The sequence below is a fragment of the Arachis ipaensis genome, chromosome B6 (genome assembly GCF_059453495.1).
Source record: "Arachis ipaensis isolate K30076 ecotype BB chromosome B6, ASM5945349v1, whole genome shotgun sequence".
Taxonomy (NCBI): Eukaryota; Viridiplantae; Streptophyta; class Magnoliopsida; order Fabales; family Fabaceae; genus Arachis; species Arachis ipaensis.
This window is the reverse complement of record NC_142441.1, coordinates 63,009,488-63,032,542: the sequence shown is the minus strand read 5'-3', so window position 1 is coordinate 63,032,542 and position 23,055 is coordinate 63,009,488. Positions and strand designations below refer to the sequence as shown.

Genomic DNA, 23,055 nt, shown 5'->3' with positions numbered 1-23,055 from the left:
GCACGACGTAAAAAAAAGGTACAACACGAGGAATTCCCTGGAGGTAACCCATCCTACTACTACTCTCGCCTAAGAACGTTTAACTATGGAGTTCTGGTGGGATCCGGTGCATTATTGCTGGTATGATCACGCGAATTAAAGTATGTGCACATAATTATCATAAGCATGTATCGCTACATAGGGTAAGTCGAGCTGCGAAGCACTGCGGGCCTCGTAGGACCCTGCCGATAGTCTGGTCATTAAGGCTCGCTTTAGCTAAACTATTCGAGATATCGTCGTTAAAAGAACGAGGGTTAGCACGACGTAAAAAAAAAAGAGGTGCAACAAGAGGACTTCTCAGGAGGTCACCCATCCTAGTACTACTCTCGCCCAAGCACGTTTAACTGCAGAGTTCTGATGGGATCCGGTGCATTATTGATCGTATGATCCCACCTATTAAAGTATGTGCATGCAATTGTCATAAGCATGTATCGCTACATAGTGTAAGTCGAGCTGCGAAGCCCTGCAGGCCCCGTAGGAGCCTGCCGAAAGTCAAGTCATTAAGGCTCGCTTTAGCTAATATATTCGAGATAGCGTCGTTTAAAGAACGAGGGTAAGGACAACGTGAAAAAAAAGAGGTGCAACACGAGGATTTCCCATAAGGTCACCCTTCCTAGTACTACTCTCGCCCAAGCACGCTTAACTACGGAGTTTTGGTGGGATCCGGTGCATTAGTGCTGGTATGATCGCACCTATTAAAGTATGCGCATGCAATTGTCCTAAGCATGTATCGCTACATAGGGTAAGTCGAGCTGCGAAGCCCTGCGGGCCCCGTAGGAGCCTGTCGAAAGTCAGGTCATTAAGGCTCGCTTTAGCTAAACTATTCGAGATAGCGTCGTTTAAAGAACGAGGGTAAGCACGACTTAAAAAAAAAAGAGGTGCAACACGAGGACTTCCCAATAGGTCACCCATCTTAGTACCACTCTCGCCCAAGCACGCTTAACTACGGAGTTTTGTGGGATCCGGTGCATTAGTGCTGGTATGATCACACCTATTAAAGTATGTGCACACAATTATCATAAGCATGTATCGCGACGTAGGGTAAGTCGAGCTGCGAAGCCCTGTAGGGCTCGTGGGAGCTTGCCGAAAATCAGTTCATTAAGGCTCAATATAGCTAAACTATTCGAGATAGCGTCGTTTAAAGAACGAGGGTAAGCACGACGTAAAAAAAAATTACTACACGAGGACTTCCCAGGAGGTCACCCATCCTAGTACAAGTCTAGACCAAGCACGCTTAACTACGGAGTTCTGGTGGGATCTGGTGCATTAGTGCTGGTATGATCACACCTACTAAAGTATGTGCACACAATTATCATTAGCATGTATCCCTACATAGGGTAAGTCGAGCTACAAAACCCTGCGGGCCTCGTAGGACTCTGCCGAAAGTCAGGTCATTAAGGTTCGCTTTAGCCAAAATATTTGAGATTGCGTCGTTTAAAGAACGAGGGTAAGCACGACGTAAAAAAAAATGGTACAACACGAGGACTTCCCTGGAGGTAACCCATCCTAGTACTACTCTCGCCTAAGCACGTTTAAGTACGGAGTTCTGGTAGGATCCGGTGCATTATTGCTGGTATGATCACGCCAATTAATGTATGTGCACACAATTATCATAAGCATGTATCGCTATATAAGGTAAGTCGAGCTGCAAAGCCCTGTGGACCTCGTAGGACCCTGCCGAAAGTCAGGTCATTAAGGGTCGCTTTAGCTAAACTATTCGAGATAGCATTGTTAAAAGAACGAGGGTAAGCACGACGTAAAAAAAAAAAGAGGTGCAACACGAGGACATCCCAGGGTCACCCATCGTAGTACTACTCTCGCCCAAGCACGCTTAACTGCAGAGTTTTGATTGGATCCGATGCATTAGTGCTGGTATGATCGCACCTATAAAAGTATGCGCATGCAATTGTCATAAGCATGTATCGCTACATAGCGAAAGTCGAGCTGCGAAGCCCTGCGGGCCCCGTAGGAGCCTGCCGAAAGTCAAGTCATTAAGGCTCGCTTTAGCTAAATTATTCGAGATAGCATCGTTTAAAGAACGAGGGAAAGCACGACATAAAAAAAAGGAGGTGCAGCACGAGGACTTCTTAGGAGGTCACCCATCCTAGTACCACTCTCGCCTAAGCACGCTTAACTACGGAGTTCTGGTGGGATCCGGTGCATTAGTGCTGGTATGATTGCACCTATTAAAGTATGTGCACACAATTATCATAAGCATGTATCGCGACGTAGGGTAAGTCGAGCTGCGAAGCCCTGCAGGGCCCGTGGGAGCTTGCCGAAAATCAGTTCATTAAGACTCACTATAGCTAAACTATTCGAGATAGCATCGTTTAAAGAACGAGGGTAAGTAAAACGTAAAAAAAGAGGTACAACACGAGGACTTCCCAAGAGGTCACCCATCCTAGTACCACTCTCGCCCAAGCACGCTTAACTACGGAGTTCTGGTGGGATCCGGTGCATTAGTGCTGGTATGATCACACCTATTAAAGTATGTGCACACAAATATCATAAGCATGTCTCGCGACGTAGGGTAGTTCAAGCTACGAAGCCCTACGGGTCCCGTGGGAGCTTGCCTACAATCAGTTCACTAAGGCTCGCTTTAGCTAAACGATTCGACATAACATCGTTTAAAGAACGATGATAAGCACAACGTTAAAAAAAAAAAGGAGTTTCAACACGAGGACTTCCCAGGAGGTCACCCATCCTAGTACTAATCTTGCCCAAGCACGCTTAACTGCGGAGTTCTGATGGATCTGGGGCATTAGTGCTGGTATGATCGCAGCTATTAAAGTATGCACACACAATTATCATTAGCATGTGTCACGACGTAGGGTAAGTCGAGCTGTGAAGCGCTGTGGGCCCGTGGGAGCCTGCCGAAAATCAGGTCATTAAGGCTCACTTTAGCTAAACTATTCAAGATTGCGTCGTTTAAATAACGAGGGAAAGCACGACGTAAAAAAAAAAAAAGAAAAATGGTGCTCCACGGGGAATTCCGAGGAGGTCACCCATCCTAGTACTACTCTCGCCTAAGCATGCTTAACTGCGGAGTTCTGATGGGATCCGATGCATTAGTGCCAGCATAATCGCACCTATTAAAGTATGCTCACACAATTATCATAAGCATGTCTAACGACGTAGGTAAGTCGAGATGCGAAGCCCTGCGGGGCCCGTGGTAGCCTGCCAAAAATCAGGTCATTAAGTCTCGCTTTAGGTAAACTATTCCAGATAACGTCGTCCAAAGAACGAGGGTAAGCACGACGTAAAAAAAATAAGGTGCAACACGAGGATTTCCGAGCAGGTCACCCATCCTAGTACTACTTTCGCCCAAGCACGCTTAACTACGGAGTTCTGGTGGGATCCGGTGCGTTAGTGCTGGTATGATCACACCTATTAAAGTATGTGCACAGAATCATCATAAGCATGTATCGCGACAAAGGGTATGTCTTGCTGCGAAGCGCTGCGGGCCCTGCAGGAGCCTACCGAAAGTCAGGTCAATAAGTCTCACTTTAGCTAACTGATTCGAGATAGCGTCATTTAAAGAACGAGGGTAAGCACGACGTAAAGAAAAAAAAGGTGCAACACGAGGTCTTCCCAGGAGGTCACCCATCCTAGTACCGCTCCCGCCCACGCACTCTTAATTGCGGAGTTCTGATGGGATCCGGTGCATTAGTGTTAGTATGATTGCGCCTACTAAAGTATGCGCACACAATTATCATAAGCATGTGTCGCGACATAGGGTAAGTGTAGTTGGGAAGCCCTGCTGGGTCCGTGGGAGCCTGTCGAGAATCAGTTCATTAAGGCTTACTTTAGGTAAAATATTCGAGTTAGCGTCATTTAAAGAACGAGGGTAAGCACGACGGAAAAAAAAATAAAGAGGTGCAACACGAGGACTTCCTAGGAGGTCACCAATCTTAGTACTACTTTCGTCCAAGGATGCTTAACTGCGGCGTTCTGATTGGATCCGGTCCATTAGTCCTGGTATGATCGCATCTATTAAATTATGAACACACAATTATCATAAGAATGTCTCGCGACGTAGGGTAAGTCGAGTTGCGAAGCCCTGCAGGGCCCGTGGGAGCTTGAAAAAATCAGTTCATTAAGGCTCACTATAGCTAAACTATTAGAGATAGCATTGTTTAAAGAACGAGAGTAAGCACGACGTAAAAAAAAGGGTACAACACGAAAACTTCCCAGGGGGTCAACCATCCTAGTACTACTCTAGCCCGAGCACGCTTAACTACGGTGTTCTAGTGGAATCCGGTGTATTAGTGCTGGTATGATCACACCTATTAAAGTATGTGCACATAATTATCATAAACATGTATCGCGACGTAGGGTAAGTCAAGCGGCGAAGCCGTGCAGGGCCCGTGGGAGCTTGCCGAAAATCAGTTCATTAAGGCTCGCTATAGCTACACTATTCAAGATAGCGTCGTTTAAAGAATGGGGGTATGCACACGTAAAAAAAAAAGGTACAACACGAAGATTTCCCAGGAGGTCACCCATCCTAGTACTACTCTAGCCCAAGCATGCTTAACTACGGAGTTCTGGTTGGATCCGGTGCATTAGTGCTGGTATGATCACACCAATTAAAGTATATGCACACAAATATCATAAGCATGTATCGGTACATAGGGTAAGTCGAGTTGCGAAACCCTATGGGCCCCGTAGGAGCCTGCCAAAAGTCAGGTCATTAAGGCTCGCTTTAGCTAAACTATTCAAGATAGCGTCGTTTAAAAAATGAGGGTAAGTACGACATTAAAATAAAAAGAGATAAAACACGAGGACTTCCCAGGAGGTCACCCATCATAGTACCACTCTCGCTCAAGCACGCTTAACTGCGGAGTTCTCATGGGATCCGGTGCATTAGTGCTGGTATGATCGCACCTGTTAAAGTATTTGAACACAATTATCATAAGCATGTATCGCGACGAAGGGTAAGTCGAGCTACGAAGCCCTGAAGGGCCCGTGGGAGCTTGCCGAAAATCAGTTCATTAAGGCTCACTATAGCTAAACTATTCGAGATAACATCGTTTAAAGAACGAGGGTAAGCACGACGTCAAAAAAAAAAGAGGTGCAACACGAGGACTTCCCTGGAGGTAACCCATCCTAGTACTACTCTCGCCTAAGCACGTTTAACTACGGAGTTCGGGTGGGATCTGGTGCATTAGTGCTGGTATGATCACACCAATTGATGTATGTGCACACAATTATCATAAGCATGTACCGCTAAATAGGGTAAGTCGAGCTGCGAAACCCTGCAGGCCTTGTAGGACCCTGCCGAAAGTCAAGTCATTAATGCTCGCTTTAGCTAAACTATTCGAGATAGCGTCGTTTAAAGAACGAGGGTAAGCACGACGTAAAAAAAAAGGTACAACACGAGGACTTCTCTGGAGGTAACCCATCGTAGTACTACTCTCGCCTAAGCACGTTTAACTACGGAGTTCTGGTGGGATCCGGTGCATTAGTGCTGGTATGATCACACCAATTAATGTATGTGCACACAATTATCATAAGAATGTATCGCTACATAGGGTAAGTCGAGCTGCGAAGCCCTGCGGGCCTCTTAGGACCCTGCAGAAAGTCAGGTCATTAAGGCTCGCTTTAGCTAAACTATTCGGGATAGCGACGTTAAAAGAACGAGGGTAAGCACGACGTAAAAAAAAAGAGGTGCAACACGAGGACTTCCCAGGAGGTCACCAATCTTAGTACTACTCTCGCCCAGGCACGCTTAACAACGGCGTTCTGATTGGATCCGGTGCATTAGTGCTGGTATGATCGCATCTATTAAAGTATGCGCACACAATTATCCTAAAAATGTCTCGCGACGTAGGGTAAGTCGAGCTGCAAAGTCCTGCAAGGCCCGTGGGAGTTTGGCAAAAATCAGTTCATTAAGGCTCACTATAGCTAAACTATTAGAGATAGCATCGTTTAAAGAACGAGGGTAAGCACGACGTAAAAAAAAAGGCACAACACGAAGACTTCCCAGGGGGTCACCCATCCTAGTACTACTCTAGCCCAAGCACGCTTAACTACGGAGTTCTGGTGGAATCCGGTGCATAAGTGCTGGTATGATCACACCTATTAAAGTATGTGCACACAATTATCATAAGCATGTATCGCGACGTAGGGTAAGTCGAGCGGCGAAGCCGTGCAAGGCCCGTCGGAGCTTGCCGAAAATCAGTTCATTAAGGCTCGCTATAGCTAAACTATTAGAGATAGCGTCGTTTAAAGAACGAGGGTAAGCACGACGTAAAAAAAAAAGGTACAACACGAGGACTTCCCTGGAGGTAACCCATCCTATTACTACTCTCGCCTAAGCACGTTAACTACGGAGTTCTGTTGGGATTCGGTGCATTAGTGCTGGTATGATCACACCAATTAATGTATGTCCACACAATTATCATAAGTATGTATCGCTACATAGGTTAAGTCGAGCAGCGAAGCCCTGCGGGCCTCGTAGGACCCTACCGAAAGTCAGGTCACTAAGGCTCGCTTTAGCTAAACGATTCGGGATAGCGTCGTTAAAAGAACGAGGGTAAGCACGACGTAAAAAAAAAAGAGGTGCAACACGAGGACTTCCTAGGAGGTCACCAATCTTAGTACCACTCTCACCCAAGCACGCTTAACTGCGGCGTTCTGATTGGATCCGGTGCATTAGTGCTAGTATGATCGCATCTATTAAAGTATGTGCACACAATTATCATAAGAATGTCTCGCGACGTAGGGTAAGTCGAGCTGCAAAGCCCTGCAGGGCCCGTGGGAGCTTGGTGAAAATCAGTTCATTAAGGCTCACGATAGCTAAACTATTAGAGATAGCAACGTTTAAAGAACGAGGATAAGCACGACGTAAAAAGAAAGGTACAACACGAAGACTTCCCAGGGGGTCACCCATCCTAGTACTACTCTAGCCCAAGCACGCTTAACCACGGAGTTCTGGTGGAATCCGGTGCATAAGTGCTGGTTTGATCAGACCTATTAAAGTATGTGTAGACAATTATCGTTAGCATGTATCGCGACGTCGGGTAAGTCGAGCGGCGAAGCCATGCAGAGCCCATGGGAGCTTGCCGAAAATCAGTTCATTAAGGCTCGCTATAGCTAAACTATTAGAGATAGCGTCTTTTAAAGAACGAGGGTAAGCACGACGTAAAAAAAAAAGGTACAACACGAGGACTTCCCTGGTGGTAACCCATCCTAGTACTACTCTCGCCTAAGCACGTTTGACTACGGAGTTCTGTTGAGATTCAGTGCATTAGTGCTGGTATGATCACACCAATTAATGTATTTGCACACAATTATCATAAGTATGTATCGCTACATAGGGTAAGTCGAGCTGCGAAGCCCTGCGGGCCTCGTAGGACCCTGCCGAAAGTCAGGTCATTAAGGCTCGGTTTAGCTAAACTATTCGGGATAGCGTCGTTAAAAGAATGAGAGTAAGCACAACGTAAAAAAAAAAGAGGTGCAACACTGATGAGCGGATAATTTATACGTTTTGTGGCATTGTTTTTAGTATGTTTTTAGTAGGATCTAGTTACTTTTAGGGATGTTTTCATTAGTTTTTATGCTAAATTCACATTTCTGGAATTTACTACGAGTTTGTGTGTTTTTCTGTGATTTCAGGTATTTTCTGGCTGAAATTGAGGGACTTGAGCAAAGATCAGATTCAGAGGTAGAAGAAGGACTGCTGATGCTGTTGGATTCTGACCTCCCTGCACTCAATGTGGATTTTCTGGAGCTACAGAACTCCAAATGGCAAGCTCTCAACGGCGTTGGAAAGTAGACATCCGGGGCTTTCCAGCAATATATAATAGTCCATACGTTGCCTGAGTTTAGACGACACAAAAGGGCGTTGAACGCCAGTTCTATGCTGCAGTCTGGAGTTAAACGCCAGAAACACGTCACAAACCAGAGTTGAACGCCAGAAACATGTTACAAACTGGCGTTCAACTCCAAGAATGACCTCTCCACGTGTAAACTTCAAGCTCAGCCCAAGCACACACCAAGTGGGCCCCGGAAGTGGATTTCTACATCATTTACTTACTTCTGTAAACCCTAGTAACTAGTTTAGTATAAATAAGACTTTTTACTATTGTATTAGACATCTTATGATTTTTAGTTCAACTTTGGATCATATTGATCATGTTTGGGGGCTGGCCATTCGGCCATGCCTGGACCTTATCACTTATGTATTTTCAACGGTAGAGTTTCTACACACCATAGATTAAGGTGTGGAGCTCTGCTGTTCCTCACGAATTAATGCAAAGTACTACTGTCTCTCTATTCAATTCAACTTATTCCGCTTCTAAGATATTCATTCGCAATTCAATATGAATGTGATGAATGTGACAATCATCATCATTCCCATACGAACGCGTGCCTGACAACCACTTCCGTTCCACCTTAGATTGGATGATTATCTCTTGGATCTCTTAATCAGAATCTTCATGGTATAAGCTAGATTGATGGCGGCATTCATGAGAATCCGGAAAGTCTAAACCTTGTATGTGGTATTCCGAGTAGGATTCAGGGATTGAATGACTGTGACGAACTTCAAACTCGCGAGTGCTGGGGCATAGTGACAGATGCAAAAGACCATTTTCAGTGAGAAGATGAGATGTAGCCATTGACGACGGTGATGCCCTTACATAAAGTTTGCCATGGAAAGGAGTAGGAAGGATTGGATGAAGACAGCAGGAAAGTAGAGGTTCAGAGGAACGAAAGCATCTCTATACACTTATCTGAAATTCTCACCAATGAATTACATAAGTATTTCTTTCTTTATTTTCTATTTATTTATTATTACTATTCGAAAACTCCATAACCATTTGATATCCGCCTGACTGAGATTTACAAGATGACCATAGCTTGCTTCATACCAATAATCTCCATGGGATCGACCCTTACTCACGTAAGGTTTTATTACTTGGACGACCCAGTGCTCTTGCTGGTTAGTTGTGCGAAGTTGTGAAGTTATGTTTGGACCATGGTATTGTGCACCAGTTATTGGCGCCATGCCAGGGAGAGAACGAACAACAAATTTTACAACCTCAGAGTAACAATTTCGCATTCCAAGTTTTTGGCGCCGTTGCCGGGGATTGTTCGAGTTTGGACAACTGACGGTCCATCTTGTTGCTCAGATTAGGTAATTTTCTTTTTGTTTTATTTTCAAAAATTTTTCAAAAAAAAAATTCTTTCAAAAATTTCTCATCTATTTTCGAAAAAATTCTAGTGTTTCATGAAGCATGTTGAAGCCTGGCTGGCTGTAAAGCCATGTCTAATTCTTTTGGATAGTGGCTTCCAACCATCAGCATTGAGGCAAGTTAATTGGAATATCAGCTGTTGCATGCCTGATTTATATCCTAAAGCTGGCTGGCTATTAAGCCATGCCTAACCCTCAGATTGGAGCTTTAGACTAAGAGTACAAGAATCCTGGAATTCATATTAAAAATTTTGGAATCCTTATTTTTCTTTTTCACACTAATTTTCAAAAAAAAAAAAAATCCAAAAAAATCATAAAATCATAAAAATCAAAAATATTTTGTGTTTCTTGTTTGAGTCTTGAGTCAATTGTAAGTTTGGTGTCAATTGCATCTCCATTTGCACTTTTTGAAAAAATGCATTCATGCATTGCATTCTTCATGATCTTCAAGTTGTTCTTGATAAACCTTCTTGATTGATCTTCATATTGTATTGTTTTGTGTTGTATGGTGTTTTTCATATGCATTCTTGAATTCTTAGTGTCTAAGCATTAAAGATTTCTAAGTTTGGTGTCTTGCATGTTTTCTTTGCATCAAAAATTTTTCAAAAATATGTTCTTGGTGTTCATCTTGACATTCAAAGTGTTCTTGGTGTTCACCTTGACATTCATAGTGTTCTTCCATTCATCAGATGTTTTGATAAAAAATTCTCATGCATTGAGTCTTTTTCATATTTTTCTCTTTCTTCATTAAAAATTCAAAAATCAAAAAAATATCTTTCCCTTTTTCACTCATAAATTTTGAAAATTTGGATTGACTTTTTCAAAAAATTTTAAAATCTAGTTGTTTTTATGAGTCAAATTAAATTTTCAATATAAAAATCTTATCTTTTTCAAAAATCAAATCTTTTTCATTTCTCTTATTTATTTTCGAAAATTTTAAAAATATTTTTTTCAAAAATCTTTTTCTTAATTTTATATCATATTTTCGAAAATATCATCAACAATTAATGTTTTGATTCAAAAAAATTTCAAGTTTATTACTTGCTTGTTAAGAAAGATTCAAACTTTAAGTTCTAGAATCATATCTTGTGATTTCTTGTGAATCAAGTCATTAATTGTGATTTTAAAAATCAAATATTTTTCAAAAATAATTTTAATCATATCTTTTCAGAAATATATTTTTATCTTATCTCTTTCAAAATCATATCTCTTCATATCATATCTTTTTTAAAAATTTGATTTTAAAATATCTTTTCTAACTTCTTATCTTCTTATCTTTTCAAAATTGATTTTCAAATCTTTTTCAACTAACTAATTGACTTTTTGTTTGTTTCTTATCTTTTTCAAAACTACCTAACTAACTCTCTCTCTCTCTAATTTTTGAAAATCTCTTCCCTCTTTTTTCAAAAATTCTTTTTAATTAACTAATTGTTTCAATTTTTAATTTTAATTTGCTTTCATTCCTAATTTTCGAAAATCACTAACCCTTTTTCAAAATTTTATTTTCGAAAATCCTCTTTCTCTCTCATCTCCTTCTATTTATTTATTAATCTACTAACACTTCATCTCACCCAAATTCGAACCCCCTCTTCCATCTGTGTTCGAATTTTCTCTTCTTTCCTTCTTTACATTACATTCTTTTCTTCTTTTACTCACACAGGAGAACCTCTATTATTATTATTTTTCTGTTCCCTCTTTTTCATATGAGCAGGAGCAAGGATAAGAACATTCTTGTTGAAGCAGACCCTGAACCTGAAAGGACTCTGAAGAGGAAACTAAGAGAAGCTAAAATACAAGAATCCAGAGATAACCTTACAGAAATTTTCGAACAGGAAGAGGAGATGGCAGCCGAAAATAATAATAATGCAAGGAGGATGCTTGGTGACTTTATTGCACCTAATTCCAATTTACATGGAAGAAGCATCTCCATCCCCACCATTGGAGCAAACAATTTTGAGCTGAAACCTCAATTAGTTTCTCTGATGCAGCAGAACTGCAAGTTCCATGGACTTCCATCTGAAGATCCTTTTCAGTTCTTAATTGAATTTTTGCAGATCTGTGATACTGTTAAGACTAATGGAGTAGATCCTGAAGTCTACAGGCTCATGCTTTTCCCTTTTGCTGTAAGAGACAGAGCTAGAGTGTGGTTGGACTCTCAACCCAAAGATAGCCTGAACTCTTGGGATAAGCTGGTCACGGCTTTCTTAGCCAAGTTCTTTCCTCCTCAAAAGCTGAACAAGCTTAGAGTGGATGTTCAAACCTTCAGATAGAAGGAAGGTGAATCCCTCTACGAAGCTTGGAAGAGATACAAGCAACTAACCAAAAAGTGTCCTTCTGACATGCTTTCAGAATGGACCATCCTGGATATATTCTATGATAGTCTGTCTGAATTAGCTAAGATGTCATTGGATACTTCTGTAGGTGGATCCATTCACCTAAAGAAAACGGCTGCAGAAGCTTAAGAACTCATTGACATGGTTGCTAACAACCAGTTTATGTACACTTCTGAGAGGAATCCTGTGAGTAATGGGACGCCTCAGAAGAAAGGAGTTCTTGAAATTGATACTCTGAATGCCATATTGGCCCAGAATAAAATATTGACTCAGCAAGTCAATATGATTTCTCAGAGTCTGAATGGAATGCAAGCTGCATCCAACAGTACTCAAGAGGAATCTTCTGAAGAAGAAGCTTATGATCCTAAAAACCCTGCAATAGCAGAGGTAAATTATATGGGTGAACCTCATGGAAACACCTATAACCCCTCATGGAGAAATCACCCAAATCTCTCATGGAAGGATCAACAAAAGCCTCAACAAGGCTTTAATAATGGTGGAAGAAACAGGTTTAACAATAGTAAACCTTTTCCATCATCCACTCAACAACAGACAGAGAACTCTGAACAAAATACCTCTAATTTAGAAAACTTAGTCTCTGATCTTTCTAAGGCCACTGTAAGTTTCATGAATGAAACAAGGTCCTCCATTAGAAATTTGGAAGCACAAGTGGGCCAGCTGAGTAAAAAGATCACTGATACCCCTTCTAGTACCCTCCCAAGCAATACAGAAGAAATTCCAAAAGGAGAGTGTAAGGCCATTGATATAACCATCATGGCCGATCCTACAGGAGAGGAAAAGGACGTGAATCCCAGTGAGGAAGACCTCCTGGGACGTCCAGTGATCAATAAGGAGTTCCCCTCTGAGGAACCAAAGGAATCTGAGGCTCATCTAGAGACCATAGAGATTCCATTGAACCTCCTTATGCCCTTCATGAGTTCTAATGAGTATTCTTCTTCTGAAGAGAATGAGGATGTCACTGAAGAACAAGTTGCCAAGTTCCTTGGTGCAATCATGAAGCTGAATGCCAATTTATTTGGTAATGAGACTTGGGAAGATGAACCTTCTCTGTTCACCAATGAACTAAATGGATTGGATCAACTGAGATTGCCTCAGAAGAAACAGGATCCTGGAAAGTTCCTAATACCTTGTACCATAGGCACCATGACCTTTGAGAAGGCTCTATGTGATCTTGGGTCAGGAATAAACCTCATGCCACTCTCTGTAATGGAGAAACTGGGAATCTTTGAGGTACAAACTGCTAAAATCTCATTAGAGATGGCAGACAATTCCAGAAAACAGGCTTATGGACAAGTAGATGACATATTAGTAAAGGTTGAAGGCCTTTACATCCCTGCTGATTTCATAATCCTAGATACTGGGAAGGATGAGGATGAATCCATCATCCTTGGAAGACCCTTCCTAGCCACAGCAAGAGCTGTGATTAATGTTAACAGAGGTGAACTAGTCCTTCAATTGAATGAGGACTCCCTTGAGTTTAAAACTCAAGGACATCCTTCTGTAAACATGGAAAAGAGGCACAGTAAGCTTCTCTCAAAACAGAGTCAACCAGAGCCCCCACAGTCAAACTCTAAGTTTGGTGTTGAACTCCCATATCCAAACTCTAAGTTTGGTGTTGGGAAGTCTCAACAATGCTCTGAACATCTGTGAGGCTCCATGAGAGCCCATTGTCAAGCTATTGACATTAAAGAAGTGCTTGTTGGGAGGCAACCTAATTTTTATTTATCTAATTTTAATTTATTTTTATTGTTATTTCATATTTTATTAGGTTCATGATCATGTGGAGTCACAAAATAAATATAAAAATTGAAAACGGAATCAAAAATAGCAGAAGAAAAATCACACCTTGGAGGAGGATCTTACTGGCGTTTAAACGCCAGTAAGGAGCATCTGGCTGGCGTTCAATGCCAGAACAGAGCATGGATCTGGCGTTGAACGCCAGAAACAAGCAGCATCCTGGCGTTCAGATGCCAGAAATGCACACTGAGGAAGAGCTGGCACTGAACGCCAGAAACAAGCATCTGGCTGGCGTTCAACGCCAGAAACATGCTGCATCTGGGCGCTGAATGCCCAGAACAAGTATCAGTTCGGCATTTAAACGCCAGAATTGCATGCAAAGGTGTTTTACATGCCTAATTGGTGCAGGGATGCAATTCCTTGACACCTCAGGATCTGTGGACCCCACAAGATCCCCACATACCGCCACACACCTTACCTCCTCATAATCCTATATCACACATTCCCAAGAACCCTTCACCACTCACATCCATTACTCCCCTAAAACCATCATACAAACCACCAACACCCACCTACTCAAATTCAAACCATCAACTCACCTCCATATCTTCTTCTTCTTTTACTATTCTTTCTTCTTTTGCTCGAGGGCGAGCAATATTCTAAGTTTGGTGTGGTAAAAGCATAGCTTTTTTGTTTTTCCATAACCATTGATGGCACCTAAGGCCAGAAAAACCTCTAGAAAGAGAAAAGAGAAGACAAAAGCTTCCATCAAGGGTCTATAGCTCAGTGGTAGAACATTTGACTGCAAATCAAGAGATCCCTGAGATACCTCAGGGGATACATTTTCCTCCACACAATTATTGGGAGCAACTAAGGGCGGAACATCAAGAGCACTCCATCATCCTTCATGAAATTATAGAAGATCAAAGAGCAATGAGGGAGGAGCAACAAAGACAAGGAAGAGACATAGAAGAGCTCAAGGACATCATTGGTTCCTCAAGGAGAAAACACCACCATCACTAAGGTGGACTCATTCCTTGTTCTTAAATTTTCTATTTTTCATTTTCTTATGTTAAATGTTTATCTATGTTTGTGTCTTTATTACATGATCATTAGTGTCTAAGTGTCTATGCCTTAAAGTAGTGAATATGAATCCATCACCTCTCTTAAATGGAAAAATGTTTTAATTACAAAAGAACAAGAAGTACATGAGTTTCGAATTTATCCTTGAACTTAGTTTAATTATTTTGATGTGGAGACAATACTTTTTGTTTTCTGAATGAATGCTTGAACAGTGCATATGTCTTTTGAAGTTGGTGTTTTAGAATGTTAAATATGTTGGCTCTTGAAAGAATAATGAACAGGAGACATGTTATTTGATAATCTGAAAAATAATAAAAATGATTCTTGAAGCAAGAAAAAGCAGTGAATACAAAGCTTGCAGAAAAAAAAAGAAAGAAAAAAATGGCGAAAAAAATAAAAAAGAGAAAAAGCAAGCAAAAAAAGCCAAAAGCTCTTAAAACCAAAAGGCAAGAGGAAAAAGCCAATAACCCTTAAAACCAAAAGGCAAGGGTAAATAAAAAGGATCCCAAGGCTTTGAGCATCAGTGGATAGGAGGGCCTAAAGGAATAAAATCCTAGCCTAAGCGGCTAAACTAAGCTGTCCCTAACCATGTGCTTGTGGCGTGAAGGTGTCAAGTGAAAACTTGAGACTGAGCGGTTAAAATCAAGGTCCAAAGCAAAAGAAGAGTGTGCTTAAGAACCCTGGACACCTCTAATTTGGGACTTTAGCAAAGCTGAGTCATAATCTGAAAAGGTTCACCCAATTATGTGTCTGTGGCATTTATGTATCCGGTGGTAATACTAGAAAACAAAGTGCTTAGGGCCACGGCCAAGACTCATAAAGTAGCTGTGTTCAAGAATCAACATACTGAACTAGGAGAATCAATAACACTATCTGAACTCTGAGTTCCTATAGATGCCAATCATTCTGAACCTCAATGGATAAAGTGAGATGCCAAAACTATTCAAGAGGCAAAAGCTACAAGTCTCGCTCATCTGATTGGAGCTATGTTTCATTGATATTTTGGAATTTATAGTATATTCTCTTCTTTTTATCCTATTTGATTTTCAGTTGCTTGGGGACAAGCAATAATTTAAGTTTGGTGTTGTGATGAGCGGATAATTTATACGCTTTTTGGCATTGTTTTTAGTATATTTTTAGTAGGATCTAGTTATTTTAAGGGATGTTTTCATTAGTTTTTATGTTAAATTCACATTTCTGGACTTTACTATGAGTTTGTGTGTTTTTCTGTGATTTCAAGTATTTTCTGGCTGAAATTGAGGGACTTGAGCAAAAATCAGATTCAGAGGTAGAAGAAGGACTGCTGATGCTGTTGGATTCTGACCTCCCTGCACTCAAAGTGGATTTTCTGGAGCTATAGAACTCCAAATGGCACGCTCTCAATGGTGTTAGAAGGTAGACATCCAGGGCTTTCCAGCAATTATAATAGTCCATACTTTGCCTGAGTTTAGACGACGCAAAAGGGCGTTGAACGCTAGTTCTACGCTGCAATCTGGAGTTAAACGCCAGAAACACGTCACAAACCAGAGTTGAACGCCAGAAACACGTTACAAACTGGCGTTCAACTCCAAGAATGACCTATCCACGTGTAAACTTCAAGCTCAGCCCAAGCACACACCAAGTGGGCCCCGGAAGTGGATTTCTACATCATTTACTTACTTCTGTAAACCCTAGTAACTAGTTTAGTATAAATAAGACTTTTTACTATTGTATTAGACATCTTATGATTTTTAGTTCAACTTTGGATCATATTGATCACGTTTGGGGCTGGCCATTCGGCCATGCCTGGACCTTATCACTTATGTATTTTCAACGGTAGAGTTTCTACACACCATAGATTAAGGTGTGGAGCTCTGCTGTTCCTCACGAATTAATGCAAAGTACTACTGTTTCTCTATTCAATTCAACTTATTCCGCTTCTAAGATATTCATTCGCAATTCAATATGAATGTGATGAACGTGACAATCATCATCATTCCCAAACGAACGCGTGCCTGACAACCACTTCCGTTCCACCTTAGATTGGATGATTATCTCTTAGATCTCTTAATCAGAATCTTTGTGGTATAAGCTAGATTGATGGCGGCATTCATGAGAATCCGGAAAGTCTAAACCTTGTCTGTGGTATTCCGAGTAGGATTCAGGGATTGAATGACTGTGACGAACTCCAAACTCGCGAGTGCTGGGCGTAGTGACAGACGCAAAAGGATAGTAAATCATATTCCAGTATGATCGAGAACCTCCAGATGATTAGCCATGCAGTGATAGCGCATCGGACCATTTTCACAGAGAGGATGGGATGTAGCCATTGACAACGGTGATGCCTCCAGATGATTAGCCATGCAGTGACAGTGCATCGGACCATTTTCACAGAGAGGATGAGATGTAGCCATTGACGACGGTGATGCCCTTACATAAAGTTTGCCATGGAAAGGAGTAGGAAGGATTGGATGAAGACAGCAGAAAAGCAGAGGTTCAGAGGAACGAAAGCATCTCTATACACTTATCTGAAATTCTCACCAATGAATTACATAAGTATTTCTATCTTTATTTTCTATTTATTTATTATTACTATTCGAAAACTCCATAACCATTTGATATCCGCCTGACTGAGATTTACAAGATGACCATAGCTTGCTTCATACCAACAATCTCTGTGGGATAGACCCTTACTCCCGTAAGGTTTTATTACATGGACGACCCAATGCACTTGCTGGTTAGTTGTGCGAAGTTGTGAAGTTATGTTTGGACCATGGTATTGTGCACCAGTTATTGGCGCCATGCCAGGGAGAGAACGAACAACAAATTTTACAACCTCAGAGTAACAATCTCGCATACCAAACACGAGGACTTCCTAGGAGGTCACCAGTCTTAGTACCACTCTCGCCCAAGCACGCTTAACTGCGGCGTTCTGATTGGATCTTGTCCATTAGTGCTGGTATGATCGCATCTATTAAAGTATGGGCACACAATTATCATAAGAATGTCTCGCGACGTAGGGTAAGTCGAGCTGCAAAGCCCTGCAGGGCCAGTGGGAGCTTGGCAAAAATCAGTTCATTAAGGCTGACAATAGCTAAACTATTAGAGATAGTATCGTTTAAAGAACGAGGGTACGCACGACGTAAAAAAAAGGTACAACACGAAGACTTCCTAGGGGATCACCCATCCTAGTACTACTCTAGTCCAAGCACGCTTAACTACGGAATTCTGGTGGAATCCGGGGCATAAGTGCTGGTATGATCACAGCTATTAAAGTATGTGCACACAATTATCATAAGCATGTATCGCGACATAGGGTAAGTCGAGCGGCGAAGCCGTGCAGGGCCTGTGGGAGCTTACCGAAAATCAGTTCATTAAGGATCGCTATAGCTAAACTATTAGAGATAGCGTCGTTTAAAGAATGGGGGTAAGCACGATGTAAAAAAAAAAAGGTACAACAGGAGGATTTCCCAGGAGGTCACCCATCCTAGTACTACTCTAGCCCAAGCACGCTTAACTATGGAGTTCTGGTGGGATCTGGTGCATTAGTGCTGGTATGATCACACCTATTAATGTATATGCACACAATTATCATAAGCATGTATCGGTACATAGGGTAAGTCGAGCTGCAAAACCTTGCGGGCCCCGTAGGAGCCTGCCGAAAATCAAGTCATTAAATCTTGCTTTAGGTAAACTATTCGAGATAGCGTCGTTTAAAGAACGAGGGTAAGTACGACATAAAAAAAAGAGGTGCAACACGAGGACTTCCTAGGAGGTCACCAATCTTAGTACCACTCTCGCCCAAGCGCGCTTAACTGCGGAGTTCTGATTGGATCTGGTGCATTAGTGCTGATAAGATCGCATCTATTAAAGTATGCGCACACAATTATCATAAGAATGTCTCGCGACGTAGGGTAAGTCAAGCTGCAAAGCCCTGTAGGGCCCGTGGGAGCTTGGCGAAAATCAGTTCATTAAGGCTCACTATAGCTAAACTATTAGAGATAGCATCGTTTAAAGAACGAGGGTAAGCACGACGTAAAAAAAAAGGTACAACACGAGGACTTCCCAGGAGGTCACCTATCCTTGTACCACCCTTGCCCAAGCACGCTTAATTGCGGAGTTCTCATGGGATCCAGTGCATTAGTGCGGGTATGATCGCACATATTAAAGTATGCGCACACAATTATCATAAATTTGTGTCGCGACATAGGGTAAGTCGAGCTGCAAAGCCTTGCGGGGCCCGTGGTAGCCTGCCGAAAACCAGGTAATTAAATCTCGCTTTTGGTAAACTATTCTAGATAACATCGTTCAAAGAACGAGGGTAAGCACGACGTTAAAAAAAAAGAGGTGCAACAGGAGGACTTCCCAGGAGGTCACCCATCCTAGTACTACTCTCGCCTAGACACGGTTAACCACGGATTTCTGATGGGATCCGGTGCATTAGTGCTGGTATGATCGCACCTATTAAAGTATTTGCACACAATTATCATAAGCATGTGTCCCGACATAGGTTAAGTCGAGCTACGAATCCCTGCGGGGCCCATTAGAGCCCCCCGAAAATCAGGTCATTAAGGCTTGCTTTAGCTAAACTATTCAAGATAGCGTCGTTTAAAGAACGAGGGTAAGTACGACGTAAAAAAAAAAGGTACAACACGAGGACTTCCCTGGAGGTAACCCATCCTAGTACTACTCCCGCCTAAGCGCGTTTAACTACGGAGTTCTTGTGGGATCCGGTGCATTAATGCTGGTATGCTCACACCAATTAATGTATGTGCACACAATTATCATAAGCATGTATCGCTACATAGGGTAAGTCGAGCTGCGAAGCCCTGCGGGCCTCGTAGGACCCTGCCGAGAGTCAGGTCATTAAGGGTCGCTTTAGCTAAACTATTCGAGATAGCATCGTTAAAAGAACGAGGGAAAGCACGGCGTAAAAAAAAAGAGGTGCAACACGAGGACTTCCCAGGAGGTCACCCATCGTAGTACTACTATCGGCCAAGCACGCATAACTGCAGAGTTCTGATGGGATTCGGTGCATTAGTGCTGGTATGAATGCACCTATTAAAATATGCGCATGCAATTGTCATAAGCATGTATCGTTACATAGGGTAAGTCGAGCTGCGAAGCCTTGTGGGCCCCGTAGGAGCCTGCCGAAAGTCAGGTCATTAAGGCTCGCTTTAGCTAAACTATTTGAGATAGCATCGTTTAAAGAACGAGGGTAAGCACGACGTAAAAAAAAGGTACAACACAAGGACTTCGCTGGAGGTAACCCATCCTAGTACTACTCTCGCCTAAGCACGTTTAACTACGGAGTTCTGGTGGGATCCGGTGCATTAGTGCTGGTATGATCGCACCTATTAATTTATGTGCACACAATTATCATAAGCATGTATCGCGACGTAGGGCAAGTCGAGCTGCGAAGCCCTGCAGGGCCCGTGGGATCTTGCCGAAAATCAGTTCATTAAGGCTCACTATAGCTAAACTATTCGAGATAGCGTCGTTTAAAGAACGAGGGTAAGCACGACGTAAAAAAAAAGGCACAACACGAGAACTTCCAAGGAGGTCACCCATCCTAGTACTACTCTAGCCCAAGCACGCTTAACTACAGAGTTCTGGTGGGATCCGGTGTATTAGTTCTGTTATGATCACACCTATTAAAGTATGTGTAGACAATTATCTTAAGCATGTATCGCTACATAGGGTAAGTCGAGCTGCGAAGCCCTGCGGACCCCGTAGGAGCCTGCGGAAAGTCAGGTCATTAAGGCTCGCTTTAGCTAAACTATTCAAGATAGCGTTGTTTAAAGAATAAGGGTAAGCATGACGTAAAAAAAAAGAGGTGCAACACGAGGACTTCCCAGGAGGTCATCCATCGTAGTACTACTCTCGGCCAAGCACGCTTAACTGCAGAGTTCTAATGGGATCTGGTGCATTAGTGCTGGTATGATCGCACCTATTAAAGTATGTGCACACAATTATCATAAGCATATATTGCGACGTAGGGTAAATCGAGCTGCGAAGTCCTGCAGGACCCGTGGGAGCTTGCCGAAAATCAGTTCATTAAGACTCACTATAGCTAAACTATTCGAGATAGCGTCGTTTAAAGTACGAGGGTAAGCACGACGTAAAAAAAAAGTGGTGCTACATGAGTTATTCCGAGGAGGTCACCCATCCTAGTACCACTCTCGCCTAAGCACGCTTAAATACGGAGTTCTGGTGGGATCCGGTGCATTAGTGCTGGTATGATCGCACTTATTAAAATATGTGCACACAATTATCATAAGCATGTATCGCGACGTAGGGTAAGTCGAGCTACGAAGCCCTGCAGGGCCCGTGGGAGCTTGCTGAAAATCAGTTCATTAAGGCTCACTATAGCTAAACTATTCGAGATAGCGTCGTTTAAAGAACAAGGGTAAGCACGACGTAAAAAAAAGGTACAACACGAGGTCTTCCCTGGAGGTAACCCATCCTAGTACTACTCTCGCCTAAGCACGTTTAACTACGGAGTTCTGGTGGGATCCGGTGCATTTGTGCTGGTATGATCACACCAATTGATGTATGTGCACACAATTATCATAAGCATGTATCGCTACATAGGGTAAGTCGAGCTGCGAAACCCTGCGGGCCTCGTAGGACACTGCCAAAAGTCAGGTCATTAAGGCTCGCATTAGCTAAACTATTCGAGATAGCGTCGTTTAAAGAACGAGGGTAAGCACGACGTAAAAAAAAGGTACAACAGGAGGACTTCCCTAGAGGTAACCCATCCTAGTACTACTCTCACCTAAGCACGTTTAACTACGGAGTTCTAGTGGGATCCTATGCATTATTGCTGGTATGATCACGCTAATTAATGTATGTGCACACAATTATCATAAGCATGTATCGCTACATAGGTTAAGTCGAGCTGCGAAGCCTTGTGGGCCCCGTAGGAGCCTGCCGAAAGTCAGGTCATTAAGGCCCGCTTTAGCTAAACTATTCGAGATAGCGTTGTTTAAAGAACGAGGGTAAGCATGACGTAAAAAGAAAGAGGTGCAACACGAGGACTTCCCAGGAGGTTACCCATCCTAGTACCACTCTCGCCCAAGCACGCTTAACTACGGAGTTCTGGTAGGATCCGGTGCATTAGTGCTGGTATGATCGCACCTATTAAAGTATGTGCACACAATTATCCTAAGCATGTATTGCGACGTAGGGTAAGTCGAGCTGCGAAGCCCTGCAGGGCCCGTGGGAGCTTACCGAAAATCAGTTCATTAAGGCTCATAATAGCTAAACTATTCCAGATAGCGTCGTTTAAAGAACAAGGGTAAACATGACGTAAAAAAAAAGGTACAACATGAGGACTTCCCTGGAGGTAACCCATCCTAGTACTACTCTCGCCTAAGCACGTTTAACTACGGAGTTCTGGTGGTATCCAGTGCATTAGTGTTGGTATGATCAAACAAATTAATGTATGTGGACACAATTATCATAAGCATGTATCCCTTCATAGGGTAAGTCGAGCTGCGAACCCTGCAGGCCTCGTAGGACCCTGCCGATAGTCAAGTCATTAAGGCTCGCTTTAGGTAAACTATTCGAGATAGCGTCGTTTCAAGAACGATGGTAAGCACGACGTAAAAAAAAGTTACAACACGAGGAATTCCCTGGAGGTAACCCATCCTAGTACTACTCTCGCCTAAGCACGTTTAACTATGGAGTTCTAGTGGGATCCGGTGCATTATTGCTGGTTTGATCACGCGAATTAAAGTATGAGGGTAAGCACGACGTAATAAAAAAGAGGTGCAACACGAGGACTTCCCAGGACGTCACCCATCCTAGTACCACTCTCGCCCAAGCACGCTTAACTACGGAGTTCTGGTAGGATCCGGTGCATTAGTGCTGGTATGATCGCACCTATTAAAGTATGTGCACATAATTATCATAAGCATGTATCCCTTCATAGGGTAAGTCGAGCTGCGAACCCTGCAGGGCTCGTAGGACCCTGCCGATAGTCAGGTCATTAAGGCTCGCTTTAGCTAAACTGTTCGAGATAGCGTCGTTTCAAGAACGATGGTAAGCACGACGTAAAAAAAAGTTGCAACACGAGGAATTCCCTGGACGTAACCCATCCTAGTACTACTCTCGCCTAAGCACGTTTAACTATGGAGTTCTGGTGGGATCCGGTGCATTATTGCTGGTTTGATCACGCGAATTAAAGTATGAGGGTAAGCACGACGTAAAAAAAAAGAGGTGCAACACGAGGACTTCCCAGGACGTCACCCATCCAAGTACCACTCTCGCCCAAGCACGCTTAACTACGGAGTTCTGGTAGGATCCGGTGCATTAGTGCTGGTATGATCGCACCTATTAAAGTATGTGCACATAATTATCATAAGCATGTATTGCGACGTAGGGTAAGTCGAGCTGCGAAGCCCTACAGGGCCCGTGGGAGCTTGCCGAAAATCAGTTCATTAAGGCTCACTATAGCTAAACTATTCGAGATTGCGTCGTTTAAAGAACAAGGGTAAGCACGACGTAAAAAAAAAGGTACAACACGAGGAATTCCCTGGAGGTAACGCATCCTAGTACTACTCTCGCCTAAGCACGTTTAACTATGGAGTTCTGGTGGGATCCGGTGAATTATTGCTGGTATGATCACGCCAATTAAAGTATGTGCACACAATTATCATAAGC

The 23,055-nt window shown here is 42.6% G+C and overlaps 3 non-coding genes and 33 pseudogenes across 3 annotated transcripts; all 36 read right to left on the bottom strand.

The window, feature by feature from the left end:
• Nucleotides 1–315: 315 nt before the first annotated feature.
• LOC148555979 (5S ribosomal RNA) lies at nt 316–434 on the bottom strand (annotated as a pseudogene).
• A 180-nt stretch (nt 435–614) lies between these two features.
• LOC148555978 (5S ribosomal RNA) lies at nt 615–733 on the bottom strand (annotated as a pseudogene).
• Nucleotides 734–914: 181 nt separating this feature from the next.
• LOC148555977 (5S ribosomal RNA) lies at nt 915–1,032 on the bottom strand (annotated as a pseudogene).
• Nucleotides 1,033–1,209: 177 nt separating this feature from the next.
• Nucleotides 1,210–1,328, bottom strand: LOC148555976 (5S ribosomal RNA; annotated as a pseudogene).
• A 179-nt stretch (nt 1,329–1,507) lies between these two features.
• Nucleotides 1,508–1,626, bottom strand: LOC148555975 (5S ribosomal RNA; annotated as a pseudogene).
• A 182-nt stretch (nt 1,627–1,808) lies between these two features.
• Nucleotides 1,809–1,925, bottom strand: LOC148555974 (5S ribosomal RNA; annotated as a pseudogene).
• A 180-nt stretch (nt 1,926–2,105) lies between these two features.
• Nucleotides 2,106–2,224, bottom strand: LOC148555973 (5S ribosomal RNA; annotated as a pseudogene).
• Nucleotides 2,225–2,402: 178 nt separating this feature from the next.
• LOC148555972 (5S ribosomal RNA) lies at nt 2,403–2,521 on the bottom strand. The gene has a single exon (XR_015891601.1). It is a non-coding gene; the product is annotated as a 5S ribosomal RNA (ribosomal RNA).
• A 184-nt stretch (nt 2,522–2,705) lies between these two features.
• On the bottom strand, nt 2,706–2,823 carry LOC148555971 (5S ribosomal RNA; annotated as a pseudogene).
• A 188-nt stretch (nt 2,824–3,011) lies between these two features.
• On the bottom strand, nt 3,012–3,130 carry LOC148555970 (5S ribosomal RNA; annotated as a pseudogene).
• Nucleotides 3,131–3,309: 179 nt separating this feature from the next.
• Nucleotides 3,310–3,428, bottom strand: LOC148555969 (5S ribosomal RNA; annotated as a pseudogene).
• Nucleotides 3,429–3,609: 181 nt separating this feature from the next.
• Nucleotides 3,610–3,728, bottom strand: LOC148555968 (5S ribosomal RNA; annotated as a pseudogene).
• A 480-nt stretch (nt 3,729–4,208) lies between these two features.
• Nucleotides 4,209–4,327, bottom strand: LOC148555967 (5S ribosomal RNA; annotated as a pseudogene).
• A 178-nt stretch (nt 4,328–4,505) lies between these two features.
• Nucleotides 4,506–4,624, bottom strand: LOC148555966 (5S ribosomal RNA; annotated as a pseudogene).
• A 182-nt stretch (nt 4,625–4,806) lies between these two features.
• On the bottom strand, nt 4,807–4,925 carry LOC148555965 (5S ribosomal RNA; annotated as a pseudogene).
• Nucleotides 4,926–5,107: 182 nt separating this feature from the next.
• LOC148555964 (5S ribosomal RNA) lies at nt 5,108–5,226 on the bottom strand (annotated as a pseudogene).
• Nucleotides 5,227–5,404: 178 nt separating this feature from the next.
• Nucleotides 5,405–5,523, bottom strand: LOC148555963 (5S ribosomal RNA; annotated as a pseudogene).
• A 180-nt stretch (nt 5,524–5,703) lies between these two features.
• LOC148555962 (5S ribosomal RNA) lies at nt 5,704–5,822 on the bottom strand (annotated as a pseudogene).
• Nucleotides 5,823–6,000: 178 nt separating this feature from the next.
• On the bottom strand, nt 6,001–6,119 carry LOC148555961 (5S ribosomal RNA; annotated as a pseudogene).
• A 478-nt stretch (nt 6,120–6,597) lies between these two features.
• LOC148555960 (5S ribosomal RNA) lies at nt 6,598–6,716 on the bottom strand (annotated as a pseudogene).
• A 178-nt stretch (nt 6,717–6,894) lies between these two features.
• Nucleotides 6,895–7,013, bottom strand: LOC148555959 (5S ribosomal RNA; annotated as a pseudogene).
• A 179-nt stretch (nt 7,014–7,192) lies between these two features.
• Nucleotides 7,193–7,311, bottom strand: LOC148555958 (5S ribosomal RNA; annotated as a pseudogene).
• A 10,526-nt stretch (nt 7,312–17,837) lies between these two features.
• On the bottom strand, nt 17,838–17,956 carry LOC148555957 (5S ribosomal RNA; annotated as a pseudogene).
• Nucleotides 17,957–18,135: 179 nt separating this feature from the next.
• On the bottom strand, nt 18,136–18,254 carry LOC148555956 (5S ribosomal RNA; annotated as a pseudogene).
• Nucleotides 18,255–18,432: 178 nt separating this feature from the next.
• On the bottom strand, nt 18,433–18,551 carry LOC148555955 (5S ribosomal RNA; annotated as a pseudogene).
• Nucleotides 18,552–18,732: 181 nt separating this feature from the next.
• On the bottom strand, nt 18,733–18,851 carry LOC148555954 (5S ribosomal RNA; annotated as a pseudogene).
• Nucleotides 18,852–19,030: 179 nt separating this feature from the next.
• LOC148555953 (5S ribosomal RNA) lies at nt 19,031–19,149 on the bottom strand (annotated as a pseudogene).
• A 180-nt stretch (nt 19,150–19,329) lies between these two features.
• Nucleotides 19,330–19,448, bottom strand: LOC148555952 (5S ribosomal RNA; annotated as a pseudogene).
• A 177-nt stretch (nt 19,449–19,625) lies between these two features.
• On the bottom strand, nt 19,626–19,744 carry LOC148555951 (5S ribosomal RNA; annotated as a pseudogene).
• Nucleotides 19,745–19,922: 178 nt separating this feature from the next.
• LOC148555950 (5S ribosomal RNA) lies at nt 19,923–20,041 on the bottom strand (annotated as a pseudogene).
• Nucleotides 20,042–20,221: 180 nt separating this feature from the next.
• On the bottom strand, nt 20,222–20,340 carry LOC148555949 (5S ribosomal RNA). Its single transcript, XR_015891293.1, has one exon. It is a non-coding gene; the product is annotated as a 5S ribosomal RNA (ribosomal RNA).
• A 180-nt stretch (nt 20,341–20,520) lies between these two features.
• LOC148555948 (5S ribosomal RNA) lies at nt 20,521–20,639 on the bottom strand (annotated as a pseudogene).
• Nucleotides 20,640–20,816: 177 nt separating this feature from the next.
• On the bottom strand, nt 20,817–20,935 carry LOC148555947 (5S ribosomal RNA; annotated as a pseudogene).
• Nucleotides 20,936–21,411: 476 nt separating this feature from the next.
• LOC148555946 (5S ribosomal RNA) lies at nt 21,412–21,530 on the bottom strand. The gene has a single exon (XR_015891677.1). It is a non-coding gene; the product is annotated as a 5S ribosomal RNA (ribosomal RNA).
• A 628-nt stretch (nt 21,531–22,158) lies between these two features.
• Nucleotides 22,159–22,277, bottom strand: LOC148555945 (5S ribosomal RNA; annotated as a pseudogene).
• A 331-nt stretch (nt 22,278–22,608) lies between these two features.
• On the bottom strand, nt 22,609–22,727 carry LOC148555944 (5S ribosomal RNA; annotated as a pseudogene).
• Nucleotides 22,728–23,055: the final 328 nt, after the last annotated feature.